The 7,692-nt window shown below is 34.9% G+C and overlaps 1 non-coding gene across 1 annotated transcript; it reads left to right on the top strand.

The window, feature by feature from the left end:
- The first annotated feature begins 3,852 nt into the window (after window positions 1-3,852).
- Window positions 3,853-3,959, top strand: LOC138836702 (U6 spliceosomal RNA). The gene has a single exon (XR_011375011.1). It is a non-coding gene; the product is annotated as a U6 spliceosomal RNA (small nuclear RNA).
- The last annotated feature ends 3,733 nt before the right edge of the window (window positions 3,960-7,692 follow it).

The following is a 7,692-nucleotide window of genomic DNA, read 5'->3' as shown; positions in this document are numbered from 1 at the left end:
AACTCAAAGCAGAAAGCAACTGTTGTTTAGATGGTTTTTTTAAAACACAGTCTCTCAGGTGCTGGGAAGGTGGCTCAGTGGTAGAGTGCTTGCGTTGCATGCATGAGGCCCAGGGTTTGATTCCTCAGCACCCATAAACAAAAAAGATGGAAGTGGTGCAATGGTTCAAGTGGAAGCGCTAGCCTTGAGCTGAGTGACAGCACCCAGGCCCCAGAGTTCATGCCCCATCACCAACAAAATCAAAATACAAAACAAAACAAAACACAGTCTGTCACGTTTTGTTGCCTCAATTCTGTAATACCACTGCTTCAGCCTAGGGCTAAGATATTAGGTGTGGACATTTATCAACACTCCTGATTCAGACTCTATTTGATAATTTTTTTAGGTACTTTCTCAACCTTCTTTTTTTTAATTAAATTTTCTTTTATTTTGTTTGTGAACATACTGTACAGAGGAGTTAAATTACGTGGGCAGGATAATGTGTATCATTTCTTACGAAGCATTGCATCCTCCTCCTTTGTTTACCCTTCACATCCCTTCCCAGTCTCCCCCCTCCCCCCAATCCCAATCCTTCTCCTCCCCCCCCCGCACCGACGTTGTAAAGCTAGTTTTGGACATGACAACTTGTACTTCTCATTGTTGCAACAGGTCCACCTGTATCCTTAAACAACTGGTTTTTCCCCATCTCCTCCACAAGTTATACTGACATCAAATATAGTGAAAGCAGGGGTTATACTGTGGGGGAGGGACATACAAAGGAACAAAGAGATAATCTTATAAATGCATTAGAAACACATGCATGAAAGAAAAAAACATTAAAATACACATCTAAGGGTTCATTTTCCTGACATGACATTATCTGACCGTTTCCACTTGACTCATACATATACTAGATATTACAAATAAGGGAAACCATGGGACCTATGTTTCTTTGGGCCTGGCTTACTTCACTTAATATAATTTTGTCCAAGCCTTTCCATTTCCTAACAAATTAGGCAAACTCATCCTTTCTGATGGAGGCATAGAATTCCATTGTGTATATATACCACATTTTCTTGATCCATTCATCTACTGAGGGACATCTGGGTTGGTTCCATATCTTAGCTATGGTAAATAATGCTCCAATAAACATAGTTGTGCTGGTAGCTTTAGTGTGTTCTTGTTTGTAAGCATTTGGATAAATGCCCAAAAGTGGGATTGCTGGATCATAGGGGAGATCTATGTGAAGTCTTTTGAGGAACCTCCATACTGCTTTCCAAAGTGGTTGAACAAGTTTCATTCCCACCAACAATGAAATAAGGTTCCTTTCTGTCCACATCCCCTCCAGCATCTGTTGTTGTTAGAGTTCTTGATTTTTGCCGTTCTAACTGGAGTGAGGTGATATCTCAATGTTGTTTTGATTTGCATTTTTTTTATGGCTAGGGATGTTGAACATTTCTTCATGTGTCTATTGGCCATCCTTCTTTCTTCTTCAGAGAAGTTTCTCTTTAAGTCTTTCGCCCACTTATTTATTGGGCAGTTGTTTCTTTGAGGATTTGTTGTTGGGTGGTTTAATTTTTTGAGTTCCAAGTATATTTTAGATATAATACATATTTTGTTCTTAATTTTCCTCTTTGTAAATTAACATGCACCTATAAAAATTGGTTTGGCCATCCAAGTAACCTTCTCAAAGTACCTCCTAATGATGACTTACAAAAGGTTGTACAAGGGCTGGGAAGGTGGCTCAGTGGTAGAACGTTTGCCTTGCATGCCTGAGGCCCTGGGTTCGATTCCTCAGCACCACAGAAGTGGCGCTGGGGCTCAAGTGGCAGAGCACTAGCCTTGAGCTGAAAAGTTGAGGGACAGGGTCCAGGCCCAGAGTTCAGGCCCCATGACTGGATACCCCCCCAAAAAAAAGTTGTACTATAAGTCAACAAGTAAAACAATGTTTCAAATAAAGGAAACCAATAATTAAATATTAATTAATAAAATTAAAAACATGTGTTTTAACTATTTGAAATATGCTACATATTCGGTTTTACTATTTTCTCATAATCATGTACATTTAACACTGACTAAGGTTGTGAAGTTCAACAACAGTTTTATAGAATATGAGCAGTCTTTAAAGTTACCCACTAAGATTACTATTTATGGCATATCTCATTATTTGTTTATGGCTTATATCATCATTTTTCCTCATTAACATATAAACTAAGGAAGCCCTAAAGTTTTAACAGAAACTGTGTAGTAAACAAAGTGTGAACTCTTTATTCTGCTTCTTTACACAAAAACTTTGTGACTTCTCATTAATAAAATTTCCCTAAACTCTGAAATGCACATACTTAGTAGTATATGTCTGTTACTATAAATCTTAAATACTTTATAGAAAAGTTTTATACCTGCCAAACAGTCCTAATTTTGGCATATATAAACAAATTCCCAAAATTAAATATATTTAAAACATTAAAACTTTTAACAAACCTTAACACTTGCTGCAGTGTTTATTATGACAGGTGCCTTGTACAGAATAGTTGAATTCCTCCTCCTATACATTTCTTGAATAACAAACATCTGGAATTATTTTGTTTTTGACATGTCAATTTGACTTTCTTCTTAAATGTGTGCTTATGTAAGAAATGTATGGTTCTACAACTGCCCAAGAAATAAGTTGGCTAAAGACTTAAACAGAAACTTCTCTGAAGAAGAAAGAATCCTTCTTTCCAATAGACACATGAAGAAATGCTCAACCTCCCTAGTCATAAAAGAAATGCAAATCAAAACAACATTAAGGTACCACCTCACCCCAGTTAGAATGGCAAAAATCAAGAACTCTAATATCTAATAACAACAGATGCTGGAGGGGATGTGGACAGACGGGAACCTTACTTCATTGTTGCTGGGAGTGTAAACTTGTTCAACCACTTTGGAAAGCAGTATGGAAGTTCCTCAAAATACTTCACATAGAGCTCCCCTATGACCCAGCAATCCCACTTTTGGTCATTTACCCAAATGCTTACAAACAATACCACACTAAAGCTACCAGCACAACTATGTTTATTGCAGCATTATTTACCATAGCTAAGATATGGAACCAGTGCCCCTCAGTAGATGAATGGATCAAGAAAATGTGGTATATATACACAATGGAATTCTGTGCCTCCATCAGAAAGAATGACATTGCCCCATTTGTTAGGAAATGGAAAAACTTGGAAAAAATTATATTAAGTGAAGTAAGCCAGGCCCAAAGAAACATAGGTCCCATGGTTTCCCTTATTTGCAATATATAGTATATGTATAAGTCAAGCAAAAAAGATTCAGATAATGTGATGTTAAGAAAATGAACCCTTAGATATGCATTTAAATGGTTTTTTTTCTTTCATGCATTTGTTTCTAACGCATTTATAAAATTATTTCTTTGTTGCTTTGTATGTCCCTCCCCCACAGTATAACCCCTGCTTTCACTATATTTGATGTCGGTATAATCTGTGGAGGAGATGGGGAAAAAGAAGTCGTTTAAGGATACAGGTGGACCCGTTGCAACAATGAGAAGTACAAGTTGTCATGTCGAAAACGAACTTTACAACTTTGGTGGGGGGGGGGGGGAGGAGGAGCCGGGGGAGGAGGCTGGGAAGAGATGTGAAGAGTAAACAAAGGAAGAGGCTGCAATGCTTGATAAGAAATGTACTCATTATCTTGCCCATGTAATTGTAACCCCTCTGTACAGTATGTTCACAGAAAATAAAAATAAAAATAAAAAAAAGAAAAAAAGAAATATATGGTTGTAAAATTTCACGACAATTCTTTTGAACTTCCTTTTTTTTCAATTGTGCAGTTAAAAAAAATCAATTGCACTTTAGATATAAAAAATATTGTGTGCTCAATTCAGCATCACATACACTAACATTGGAACGATACAGAGAAGATTAGCATGGCACCTGCACAAGGATGACATGTAAATTCGTGGAGTGTTCCATATTTTTACAACAGAAGCTGGAGGGGATGTGGCCACAAGGGAACCATACAGCATTGTTGGTGGGAATGTAAACGTGTTCAACCACTTTGGAAAGCATTATGGAGGTTCCTCAAAAGACTCCCCATAAAGCTCCCCTTTGACCCAGCAATCCCACTTTTGGGGATTTACCTAAATGACCACAAACAAGACCATACTAAAACTACTATCACAACTATGTTTATTGCAGCATTATTTATGATAGCTAAGATATGGAACCAACTTAGATGTCCCTTCTAGATGAATGGATCAAGAATATGTGGTATATATAAACAATGGAATTCTATGCCTCCATCAGAAAGAATGACATTGCCCCATTTGTTAGGAAATGGAAAGACTTGTAAAAAATTATATTAAGTGAAGTCAGCCAGGCCCAAAGAAAATTGCCAGTGGGTTTACAAAGTTGTGTTTAATACCACTTCTATGATGGCTTAATGCTTTGTAAACAGAAGTCATTAGAGAAATGCAATTCAAAATTACTATGATACTACTTCATAACTATTATAAGCCTCATCAAAAAAAATCAAAAGAACCAGGTGTGGTGGTAAAGGCTTGTAATTCGAAGCGTTTAGGAGGTAGGAGTAAAAGGATTTGGGTCTGAGGTCATCTTGGGTCCTGCACACAGTAAAAACCTGCCCTTTTAAAAAACTCAAAAAGTAATAATGTTGGCTGATGAGAGTGTGGAGAAAGGGAAACTTTCTACACTCTTGGTCAAAATACAGGTTAGTATTCTCCTTGTAGAAAGTAGTATGCAGTTTTCTAAAGAAATCCAAAGTTGAAATATCATCTGATCCACCAATCATGTGATTATTTCTCTCTGAGTAACTTGTATATATATCTGTATTTCATTGTTATTCACATTATTCACAAAAGCCAAGATATAAATTGAAGTTAAGTGTTCAACTACAGACTAATAAACTGTGGTGCATGCACAAATATATTTTTATGTTTCATCCTTAAAACGAGACTTCTCCCATTATCCACAACCTATAATGACTTGAATGATGTATTCTAAATGAGGAAAAATGTTGTCTTCTGATTTTTGTAAACACACACACACACACACAAACACACACACACACACACACACACACACACACACACACACACACACACACACACCCCTCAAACATTAAGAGAGAATTTTTTAAAGTAGAATTGCTGGGGCATTTAGGTCATAATGTAGAAAATAGTAGAGATACAGGATGAAACGCTATAGATTTGTAATTTACAACATGAGGATACAGGGGACAACACTGGCCTTACATAGGAATGAAGCTAAATAAGTAGGAGTTGTTATTCCTTATAGGGGTTGCTTTTTTGGGTGTTCTTCCTCCAGTAATGGATAAGAGAAACATAATTCTTTAAATATACCTGCCTGTTTGCAGAAATAATAACAAACAATACAGCAATAATTTTGTATGCTCAACATAGGACAAAATGTCAAATTAAAATACATGAGATTATCCTTGGTGTAAACTAATTATTACAAATAAGGGAAACTCTGGGACCTATGTTTTTTTAAGTCTGGCTTACTTAATATAATTTTTTTCCAAGAACTTCCATTTCCTTACAAATGAGGTGATATCATTCTTTCTGATGAAAGCATAGTATTCCATGAGTGTGTGTGTGTGTGTGTGTGTGTGTGTGTGTGTGTGTGTGTGTGTGATTTTCTTGATCCATTCATCTACTGAGGGGCCTCTAGATTGATTCCATATCTTATCTATGGTAAATAATACTGTGATAAACATAATTGTGCTGGTAGCTTTACTGTGGCATTGCTTGTGGCCACCTGGTTAAATGCCCAGAAGTGAGATTACTGGGTAATAGAGGAGCATTATTGTGTACATCAAGGATAATCTTAGTAGATGAGCAGAATAGCCCTCTAGCTATGTACATATGACCGTATAAGATGATTCCAAGTGAAATGAACTCCAAGACATGTTTTTTTTTGTTGTTGTTCTTAATGTACTGCATGATTTCTTTTTATCCTTTTGTGTTTTCCCCACCTATAGTTTATCCCCTGTAGTCGCTGTATTTGGTTTTGATTAACATTTGATTAATATTTAATATTTAGTCACTGTATTTGATTTTGAATAACCCTGGTTATTGTAAATATGTTGATATGAACTAGGTTAGGGAAAGGGAAAAATGGTGAGACAAAGGACAAGGGGGAGAAGACAATATGTTGGAAATAATCTTGGAGGGGCTGTTGGGAGGGAAGAAGGAGAAAAATGGGGGAAGGGATAACAAATTAGAAAAGAAATAAATTCATTACCTTATTTAGGTAACTATAATCCCTCTGTACATTACCTTGACAGTAAAATTTAAATAAAAAAAATAAAATAAAGAATGGATGAGAAGGGGAAACAAAGGAGGAGGCAACAATGCTTGATAAGAAATTTATTCATTATCTTGCCCATGTAATTGTAATCCCTCTGTACGGTATTTTCACAATAAAAATAAACTAAAATAAAATACATGACAGCAGCAATACAGGATATGGGACTGGGGAAAATACTATACTAAGAGTAGAACAGATGTGGAGAGCAGAAATTTTACTTTAACATAGGAAGTAATTAACTAGCATACAGATTTTCAGCCTCATGTCAGTAACTAATCAGCAAACCAATAGAGATAAAATAGAAAAATAAACAATAAAGATGAAGACACAACTTGGACCAAAAATAACAAATGACACAATTAGGAAACAAATAACAAGCTGGTAAGTTTAAAAATATTAACAATAATTCTATTAACAGTTGTTTACATCACAATTTGTTAGAACTGTAATTTAAATCACAGTTTAGTACTATATCATTTTAATAAGTTACTTATTATTGATTTCTTAATGTTGAATCCTTAATATATAATTTTACTTTTAGCAGCTATAGAAAAGAAGAAAGTGAATCTAATTTTAATAATATAGTTCATGAATTGTAAAATTGAGAAGCATTGGAATTTAAACAAATAATATATCATTACTTTTTAATTCTGTGAATTAATGTAATAATTCTAAGTGTATTCTACAATTAGCACTCATCTTAACATCAAATAATAAATTATTGCAAATGACTTTTGGTATTAAGTGGAAGGGTTCAGCACTGTGGTAAAATTCACACCACACAGTACAAGAGAGTATGACTCCTCTCATCTAGCATAAACTGTGGAAATTTGATCTCTACATGCACGTTAAATTCCTGTCTAGGTAACGTCTATAAAATTATATACAATTATATACACGAGGAGTATTTCAGATGATACATAAAAGTCATATACATTAATTATTTTTCTGCACCAAATAAATATCTATAGAGAGACTGCATTTCTGAGTAGATGATGGTTTATGTGTGCCAGATTATTCATATTAAGGCTTATTTTATATTTTTGACATTGTTTCTACAGTTGGATTTAATTTTTCATAAGGGGTTAAGTGTATTATATTGGATATATGAAAGTAAATGGAATCTTTATTCTATTAATCCTTTGCCACTTGTCTAATCCCAATATAAATTATCCATGTGTTTGAAGTAATGAAAATAACAATAGATTTTTTGTTAAAATAACAATAGATATAAGCACAAAAAATCATTCTGTAGTAGACAAGTATTTTCACCTTTATTTTGATAGTTGGTCCTCTTTTACACTACAGAATATTCTTGGGAAAAAGTGCTCCAGGCTGACCACAAATGCAGAATATTATG

This window comes from Dipodomys merriami, unplaced genomic scaffold (assembly GCF_024711535.1).
Source record: "Dipodomys merriami isolate MVZ:Mamm:240054 unplaced genomic scaffold, mDipMer1.0.p SCAF_2528, whole genome shotgun sequence".
Classification (NCBI taxonomy): domain Eukaryota; kingdom Metazoa; phylum Chordata; class Mammalia; order Rodentia; family Heteromyidae; genus Dipodomys; species Dipodomys merriami.
The sequence above is the reverse complement of the archived record's forward strand: the minus strand, read 5'-3'. Positions and strand labels throughout refer to the sequence as shown.